The sequence below is a fragment of the Apium graveolens genome, chromosome 1, assembly GCF_009905375.1.
Source record: "Apium graveolens cultivar Ventura chromosome 1, ASM990537v1, whole genome shotgun sequence".
Lineage (NCBI taxonomy): Eukaryota > Viridiplantae > Streptophyta > Magnoliopsida > Apiales > Apiaceae > Apium > Apium graveolens.
In genome coordinates, this window is record NC_133647.1 from 178,869,453 (window position 1) to 178,879,739 (window position 10,287).

Consider the following 10,287-nt stretch of genomic DNA (forward strand, 5'->3'; position numbering starts at 1 on the left):
AATCTTCTTTCCTTTAATCAGCTATTGTCCTTATCTGATTATCCTTCAGCACTTAAGTTCTGATATCTATCTTCTGATGATTATCTCCTGATAACATACGTACTGATATCCTTAAGTCCTGACTTCCAGTATAAGTACTGATCAACAGTTAAGTATTGATTTATCCTGTTCAGTAAGATCTGAAAGCTAAACATAAAACATATTAGCCATGACATTATCAAATATATCTAAGAATCTCCCCCAACTTGTAAATTAACATAATATACAAGTTTAACAGATATTTGATGATGTCAAAAACATTAAGTACAAATGCATGAGAATTAGACTAAATAACTACAACTTACAGTCCTTAAAGTTTTTACCAATTTCAACTTCTGATAACAACTTCAGTCTGTATAAATATCAGAATTTAAGCAGTTGTAGATCTTCGACTTGGCTTCTTCATTTTCTGATCTCTCTGATGTCAGGAGTTGTTCTGAGATAGTTCTTCAACAAACATTTCTCAGCATATCTTAGTTCATCAATCATTCTCCTTTTAACATCTTTAAGCTCTGCAGTATCTTCACCAGTTTGAAAGATTGCAGCTCTGAGATCATTGATCTTTGCTTTTCTCAACTCCTGATCTAGTCTTATAACATAAGCTTTGTCAAACTCTAGATTGAATTCAAGTCCCTTAATACCAAGATACGTTCTGATCTGTGCAGTATTAGGCTTCATATCAACAATATAACCATTGTGATCTCTGTACTTTGGAACATATATGTTGTCAGACTTAACAGAATAAAGCCTTTTCTGTCTCTGAATCTGTTCTTTTAAGTAGTTTGCAGCAGTCCCTGTTATTCTGTCATCCACTTGAAGTAAGAAAAGTACATGCTCCAATTCTTCAAAATACTTCAATGTAATGGCATTTTGTCTTATATGATAAACCCTACCATCTGTCATGAAATACAACATGATATATTCTTTCAAGTAGGTATGGTAAACCATCTGTACAGATTCCAGTTGATTCAATCTCTCAGGAGTTGCTCCAATACCTGGTTCACTCAAGGAAGTTGGATCATTGGTAGTGTTGTGTACTCTTCTTTCATCAGCACTTCCCAATCCAGTTTTATCTCTAGCTTCCTTTCCAGTAACTACTCTTGTTTCAAAACCACTTGCAGTAGTCTTCAAAGATTGAGTCTGTTTTGCTTTAGTGAATCCTGGTAGGAGTGTCTTTGATCTATTTTCTGATATCAAGTTAACTTGAGCTCTGTCAGAGGTTACTTACTTCTTCTGAATATCAGAACTTACAATTTCTTGACTCTGAACAATTTGAGCCATGTCAGAGGTTGTTTTAAGAACTTTTCTTGAAGTCAGAGCAAGATCATCTTTTTTATCAGTAATTTCTTCTTCTTCAGGAGGTACATAAGCCTTGATAGGTTCACCAACCTTTTCTTTACCCTTGGATCTTGGATCTTGGATCTATCTGTGGTTGTGATCTAGCCAATGTTGCTTTAGTATGTGTCCTTTCTTTGATCACAATGCCTTTAAGTTTTGGAAGTGACTTTTTACCAGAAGCTTCAGATTTAGATGTGACTTTTTCTGATTTAAGTCTGGCTTCTTCTTCCTTTAAACTTTCCAAGTCCATTCCTGGATTTTCTTGAAGAAATAAATATCTTGACATTTCCTCATCAAGATCTAGAAGTTCATCAGAACTTATCCTTTTACCAGCAGCAAAACTTATTCTTTTCCCAGTATCAGAACTTGTCCTGTGACTAGCTTGTCTTGATGTAAACCTTCTACCTTGACTATGACCGCTACCCATTCCAGAGTATCCTTGATCATCATTACTTTCCTTGCAGTGTCTTGTTAGTGTTGCATTTGGACTTAATTACCTTCTCCCCCTTTTTGGCATCAGCAGGTAGTAAAAGAGAGATAAGTAATTCCACTGAGGATTGGATTTCAGTAAGTTGTGATTGCTGAGAAGCTTGATTTGTTAGAATGGCATCAATCTGAGCTTGTTGTTTCTCTTGAGTTTTCTCAATATAAGCAATCCTGTCAATGGTAGGTTGAAAGAACTTTTTCTTATCAATTTTCCAAACTTGTTCTTGTTTGATAAAGTTCTCCTGAATCTTGTATAGCTCTGCATGAGTAGTTGAATGAAGACCTTGTAGATGTTTAATACTCAATGCAGTGACTCTAAGCTGGGTTTTTAAATCATCAGAATTTAACATTTCATCAGCTTTAGTCAAGTGCTCAGCAAGATGTATTGCAGTTGGAACACATGAAACTGAGTTCCATTCCTTAGTCCACTCCTGACCTGCAGGAGTTTCACTCCAAGGTACTGGTGCATCCCTGATAACAAACTCCTTTACCAGTTCAGACTTAGGAAGAGTCGGTTGAGGAGTATGTCCTGAAGGACCTGCTTCATCAGCATCTACAGTTGGAGCAGCTTCACCAGTATCTCCAGCATTTGCAGCATCAGAACTTAAAGAATCAGTATCTTCTGATAAGACAACAGTGTGAGTAGCAATGGAGGCTTCAGCATCCTCTAATTGCTGATCTGATACTAAGTTCTGATCAACAGCCATATCCTGATGCTCACCTAAAGTCTGATCATCAGCATCTTGATACAGAGAAGGTGTTGTTGATAACTCTGGAGTTTGAACAGCATCAGTAACAGGTGTTGTGGAAGGATTATTTGCTGTTGGAGCTTCTAAAAAAAATACTTCAGACATAACCAAGTGTTGAACCTCAATATCAGCACTTGTGCCTGGATCAACAAGAGACACAGATGGTGAGTTAGCCTTGTCAGATACAGCTTCCTGAGATGGAGTTAATGGAGAAGAAGTGACTGGAGCAAATTCCTTGTCTTATGAGATCAGAGATTCCCGATCCCCTTCCTTAGCTGCTTCCTCTTCATCATCTGAAACTGGCCTTTGTGCCCTCTGTTTCTTGTACTTCCTTGTTGATGTGGATTCCTTGGGAGTTTCAGGAACTATCATTCGTCTAAGCCTCTTGAGAAGCCTAGAACCCCCAATTTCAGAATCCTTCTGAGAAACCTCTTTCTCAGCTTCAGTTACAACAGGTTCTCTAGCAGGAACCGGTTCCTCAGAATCAGAGTCATCGCTCAAGGCAATCCTCCTTCTCTTTTGAGGTGTTTGAGGAACATTCTTTGTCCTCTTTGGCTTGGAAGATGAAGGCTTCACAGTAGGTGCTGAAGATGAAGGTTGAGCAGAATGAGAGGTAGGTACTGAGGTTGATGGATTTTGGGTGTTTGGAGTTGGTTGGACATCAGAGTAAACAGATCTATAAGTATCAGGATCAGCACTTACCAGGATCTGTTTTACAGACTTAGAAATCTGTAATGGTCTAAGCACTTTTTTCTTAGTATCTGCATTTACCAGGTCATTAAAGTATCATTTTGCAACCTTAAAAGGTGGGGTTTGGGTGCTGATTAACTGAGGTTCATTAGTACAATAAGTGTAAATAAGTTGACAAAATCTAGCAAAATAAACAACATCTCGATCCTCTGTCATCCTATCCCCAATAAAACCAATTAAAGCAGTTGCAAAATCAAAATGAGTTTGATTGATAATTGCATACCCGATGTGCTGACTCATAATGGGAATGGCATCAAAATTCGAACATTTGTTTCTAAAAGCTTTGGTGATGCAATCAAAGAAGAAACTCCATTCTCGTCTGATATTAGCCCGTTTCAACTGTCCAAGTTTCGTCAGACTCTTTTCATATCCCAATTCAGCCATTAACTCCCGAAGGGCTGAGTCCTCTGGAATTGAGAAAGTACAATCTTCTGGAAGATGTAAAGCCCTGCGTACTGTACCAGGAGTGACTACAAAGGATGAATCACTCACTTGGAAGATAATACTGGGAGTTCCACGTTGACCACCATCATCAAAAAGTCCAGTCCTCCAAAACCTCAGAACTTGTTGGCTTGAAAAGAATTCAGGCTGTGTGAACGCATACCCAACCTCACTATGTGCAAGAAGATCTTGCACAAAGTGCAATTCAGATGGAGCTTCAGTGTGATCAAAAACTGCAGCATAGTTGTTGGGGACAAACTTAGCTCCATCAATGATTAAATCATTTGGTGCCATGTAAAAAAATAAGATTCAAGTATGCCTGTTAGGTGTTTGAGATAATGTCTGTATGAAAAACCAACGTGAGAAAGAAGGAGAAAGAGAGTAAAAGAAAGGAGAGAGATAAAGTATAAAGAAAATAAAAGATTAAAGAAATCTTCTCTCTGTTGTACTTATACTCTGAACAAAAATGTTACCGTTGGACACCTGTCAGACATGCAGTAATAACGGACAATTACTGGGCTCGAGAAAACAGGAATCATTACTTACCCAGTTGCCTAGTTTCAAGGAAAAACCGTTCCATTTATCAAGAGAAACGGTTTTAATTCAAAATTTAAACTGTTGGCACTGATTGAATTATTTTTCACTGCATCATTGAAATTCTGAAAATACATCACATGAAAATGACCAAGATAAATTAGATATGTAAGTGCTGAAAATGAATCAGAACTTAATATAAAACAAAAGTTATATGGTCATCAGAATATCAATCAGGATTTATCAACACAAGATAAAATAACTCAGAGACAAAATCTTGAAGTAAAAACAATTTTCATTAATATATCAAGACAATATATTTATGAAATGGAAATTACATCAATACTTATACAAGATTTTCCCTAAGCTTCTAATCCTAACATCAACAGCCTTAGTCTTAGCTAAGAAGCCTGACAAAGCTGATGATGAAGAAAAACAGGAAGAAGACGAGATTAAGTCATCTTTTTCTTCCTACTCTCGACAAACAGAATGGCGAGTCTGATGATTCGCTCTTGCTGGCGGAGACACTGAAGATGAAGTTCTCTTCGAACGGCCACCAGATCACGTTTGATAACCTCTGGAAATTGAATCCAGAGATTGTGAGGAATGTTGGTGATAGGGTATGGAGTTGGAATTCCATTCACAAAGACATGAACAGTCTCATCACCATAATTGTAGAACCAGCCAAATTCAGCCATTTGTGATGATAAGTGAAAAACGAGAGTGATTTTGTGATAAAAGTGTGATGGGAAGGCTGATGTGAAGTGGTTGCTTATATAGGCAAGAGAATGCCAGGAGACGCAAAGAAATTGAATGCTGACAGGTAGAATTAATTCTACCTCGTCTCTCTAGACTTTGAAAAAGAATAACAGTCATTGGAAAGAGGAATCATGTTTTAAAACGCACAAGAAACAAGAAACAGTGGACTATTCAAGGACGAATACCATTAATCCTAATCATAGTGACTATTAATCTTCCACTTCAACATATTCTAGTTCGAACTGAGACTGTTATCAAATTTTATTCACAGATAAGCCAAGTAAAGGATTAGACTGAGAAATCAGAACTTAGACCTATACCAGAACTTAACAGTCATCAGAACATAATTTCTTAACTCGAAAAAGGAATGCCCATCTTTGTAAATCCTCATACAAGTTCTGAGTTATAGACGTCAGAACTTAATCATCAGAACGTGTAACTAGAACTTGTCCTCAGAATTTGTGCAATAATGACACAATGACTGTTTATCTAAAATAACATAGACCACCACAGAAATTTTCATCATTCAGATGGAGTGATTTGTGTGTGCATTAAGCTAAATAACAGACAAAGAGTAAAGTCTGATTCACTTCAGTACATCTTAGAAATAAGGCATAACTAAAATTTTGCTAAGGAGCTGTCATTGTCCTGAAACCTACTGATGAATGAGTTTATGCTTGAGTCCACCTCAACTGTATTGTGCTAATTTTATGCATCTTTTGAAATTCTATTTTACAGTGGCTTCTCAGTGTAAGTGAGTCACGACTGTTTATCAGAATTTATGCTATTATCAGAGTATTTCTCCAGTAATCATAGAGTGTGAAAAGTCACCAAGAAAATATTTTGCTTTTCTAATGCATATTTACTTAATACCAGCAATGCACTTGGGTCGTCCCTTCCATATTTTTACTCTAGATCTCAAAGGAGTACCTGATTTTATTCTTTGATCTTTTTGCTTTTTCTTTTGATAAGTGAGGTTTATCAGCACTTAGTACATTCAGCAGTTTTACTAGTATTAGATCTTAACAGATGAGTAGCATTATTCTAATTTGTGACTTAGTAATAAGATATACAAAGTAAACTTAACTAAGCTCAATTATCAGAATTTGCTAGTGTCATAAGATTTCCACTGAAATAATTACTTCTTACATGGAATCATTTGTTTATTGAAGACTACTAGGTCAGTATCTAGCACAGTTATCCTCATAGGATTGAATAGGTACTAGAACAGACATATCACTTATCAGAGTTTAGAAACATATATCAGACAACAGTCAGTACTTAAAGACATTTATCAATTAAGCACAGAATATACAATGAGATTAATTCTGTAAATACTGAGCATAAAGTCTGATAACACAGAACAAGTCTAAGCAGATTTAGAGAAAGAACCTGAAACCATTCCAAGTTCATTTACCAATCTTGTAAAAGTAGCTTCACACAGTGGTTTTGTGAAGATATCTGCCAGTTGTCGATCTGTGGGAACAAAATGCAATTCCACTGTACCTTCATCCACATGTTCCCTGATGAAGTGGTACCTGATGCTGATGTGCTTTGTCATAGAGTGATGAACTGGATTACCTGTCATAGCAATAGCACTTTGATTATCACAGTAAATAGGGATTTTGAAATATGTTAACCCATAATCCAGTAACTGATTCTTCATCCAAAGAATCTGTGCACAACAGCTTCCTGCAGCAATATACTCTGCTTCTGCAGTTGATGTGGAAATTGACTTTTGTTTCTTGCTGTACTAAGAAACCAATCTGCCTCCAAGAAATTGGCAGCTTCCACTTGTGCTTTTCCTGTCAATTTTGCACCCTGCAAAATCTGCATCTGAGTAACCTATTAGTTTAAAATCTGATTCTCTAGGATACCATAATCCCAGAGCAGCTGTTCCTTTAAGATACTTAAAGATTCTTTTTACAGCTGTTAAGTGAGGTTCTCTTGGATCTGCTTGAAATCTTGCACAAAGACAGGTAGCATACATGATATCAGGTCTACTAGCAGTTAGATAGAGTAGAGAGCCAATCATACCTCTGTAGTCAGTAATATCTACTGATTTACCGGTATTCTTATCCAGTTTTGTAGCAGTGGCCATTGGAGTGGATGCACTTGAATAATCTTGCATTCCAAATTTCTTCAGCAAGTTTCTGGTGTACTTGGTTTGACAAATAAAAGTGCCTTCCTCATTCTGCTTGACTTGAAGGCCCAGAAAATAGCTAAGTTCCCCCATCATACTCATCTGATATCTTGACTGCATTAGCTTGGCAAACTTCTTGCAAAGTTTGTCATTTGTAGATCCAAAAATGATATCATCAACATAAATCTGGACCAGAAGTAAGTCATTTCCATGGTTGAGGTAGAACAGTGTTTTGTCTATTATCCCTCTGTTGAATCCACTTTCCAGAAGAAACTGAGCTAAAGTCTCATACCATGCTCTAGGAGCTTGCTTAAGTCCATAAAGTGTTTTATCAAGCCTGTAGACATAATCTGGATGTTTGGTATCTACAAAACCTGGAGGTTGTTCAACATATACCTCTTCCTCCAATTCTCCATTGAGAAAAGCACTTTTCACATCCATTTGAAAGACAGTAAATTTTTTGTGAGCAGCATAAGCCAAAAATATCCTTATGGCTTCTAACCTAGCAACTAGTGCAAATATTTCATCATAATCAATTCCCTCCTGTTGAGAATATCCTTTTGCAACCAGCCTTGCCTTATTCCTTGTAATTATGCCATCACTGTTAGTTTTGTTTCTGAATACCCACTTTATACCAACAACAGATCTATTCTTTGGTCTTGGCACTAGGGTCCAGACTTTGTTTCTTTCAAATTCATTCAATTCTTCCTGCATAGCTTGCACCCAATCAGCATCTTAAAGAGCTTCTTCCACTTTCTTTGGCTCAGTCTGAGAGAGAAAAGAATTGTAAAGACATTCATTTGAAGTACCTATTGTAGTTCTGACACCTGCATCAGGATTTCCAATTATCAAATCAGGTGTATGTGATTTTGTCCACTTCCTTGCAGATGGAAGGTTTTCTCTAGAACTGGATGCTCCCCCATGATCCATGCTATTTTCATTTTCTGATGCTCCCCCTGAAACTATGCTCTCTGAGTTGGATTCTTCAGTATTTAGATTTTCAGCACTATCAGAACTTGGCTTATCAGAACTTGATGAATCAGAACTTGAAGAGCCAGATGCATGTTCTGATGTTTTTTGAGATCTGGTAGGATCTTGAGTATGCTCCCCCAGCATAGGTGCATCTTCCTTTGACGTAGTCACCACAGTTTCAATAACATTAGAGTTTAATCCATCAGAGTTTATAGTATCAGGACTTAGACTGTCAGGATTTTCAGTATCAGAATTTGAGTCTTCATTTTCAAATCTCAGCTGATCATGGTCAATGAAATCTTCAAGACCAGTAATCTTCTTGTCATCAAAAGAGACATTGATAGATTCCATGACCACTTTTGTTCTCAAATTATAGACTCTGAAGGCTTTTGTGGAAAGTGGATATCCAACAAAGATTCCTTCATCAGCTTTTAGATCAAACTTTGATAGCTGTTCAGGATGAGTCTTGAGAACAAAACACTTGCATCCAAATACATGAAAATATTTCAGATTTGGCTTCTTTTTCTTCACCATCTCATATGGTGTTTTTCCATGCTTGTTAATGAGTGTTGCATTTTGAGTAAAACAAGCAGTCTGCACAGCTTCAGCCCAGAAATAGGTTGGAAGCTTTGCTTCTTCAAGCATTGTACGTGCAGCTTCAATGAGAGTTATATTCTTCCTTTCAACAACTCCATTTTGCTGTGGAGTTCCAGGAGCAGAAAATTCCTGCTTTATTCCATGGCTTTTGCAGAACTCTTCCATTATCAAATTCTTGAACTCAGTGCCATTATCACTCCTTAAAACTTTCACAGAATCTTTGACCATTTTATCCAGATGTTTGATATGATCAATCAAGGTTGATGCAGTTTCACTTTTTGTATGCAAAAAATATACCCATGTGTATCTGGTGAACTCATCCACTATGACCAACGCATACTTCTTCTTTGCAATTGACATGATATTTACTGGACCAAATAGATCAACATGTATTAGATGATAAGGCTCAAGAATTGATGATTCAGTCTTGCTCTTGAATGAAGATTTTCTTTGTTTGGCTTTCTGACATGAATCAAAAAGACCATCAGGAGCAAATACTGTGTTTGGCAATCCTCTCACAAGATCTTTCTTGACCAGTTCATTTATATTGTTGAAATTTAAATGAGAGAGTTTCTTATGCCAATTCCAGCTTTCTTCAATTGATGCTCTACTCATCAGACAGATTGCAGAACCATCAGTACTTGTTGAAAGCTTAGCTTCATAAATGTTACCACGCCTGTATCCTTTCAGAACAACTTTGCCTTTAGATTTACTCACAATTTCACAGTGTTCTTCAAAGAAATGAACATGATAACCTCTGTCACAGATTTCACTTATACTCAGTAGGTTGTGTTTAAGTCCTGAGACTAGAGCTACTTGTTTAATTATGACATTTCCAAGATTGATATTGCCATATCCCAATGTTTTTCCAATGTTGTCATCTCCATAAGAAACACTTGGGCCAGCTTTCTCCACAAAGTCTGATAGCAGGGCCTTATTTCCAGTCATATGTCCTGAACATCCACTGTCCAGAACTAGAATATTTTTCCTGTTGCCCTGCAATCACAAAGACCACTAATTATTAGTTTTAAGGACCCAGACTTGCTTGGATCCTTTGGCCTTATTAAGTTTGTTAACATTTGCAGCGGATTTAGCATCAGAGTTTATGTTAACATTTTTCTTATCAGAACTTACACTATCAGACTTTGAATCAGAATTTACACTAGAAGGAACAATGGAAACTTTCTTCAAAGAAGGTTTTATTTGATAATAATCATAGTACAAACTATGATATTCCTTACAAGTATAAATGGAATGCCATAAACTACCACAATGAAAACAAGGATTTTGTGGTTTGTATCTAACAGACTGACTCTTAACTCCTGATTTTGAAGGTAAGGAGTTAATATTCTTATTCTTCCTGCAAAAAGAGGCCAGATGGTTAGAACTTCCACAGTTATGACATGTTTTCCTAGGAGCATCAGGAACAGGTTTATAATCATTGCTTTTATTCACACCTTCCTTTCCATTCCTATTTTT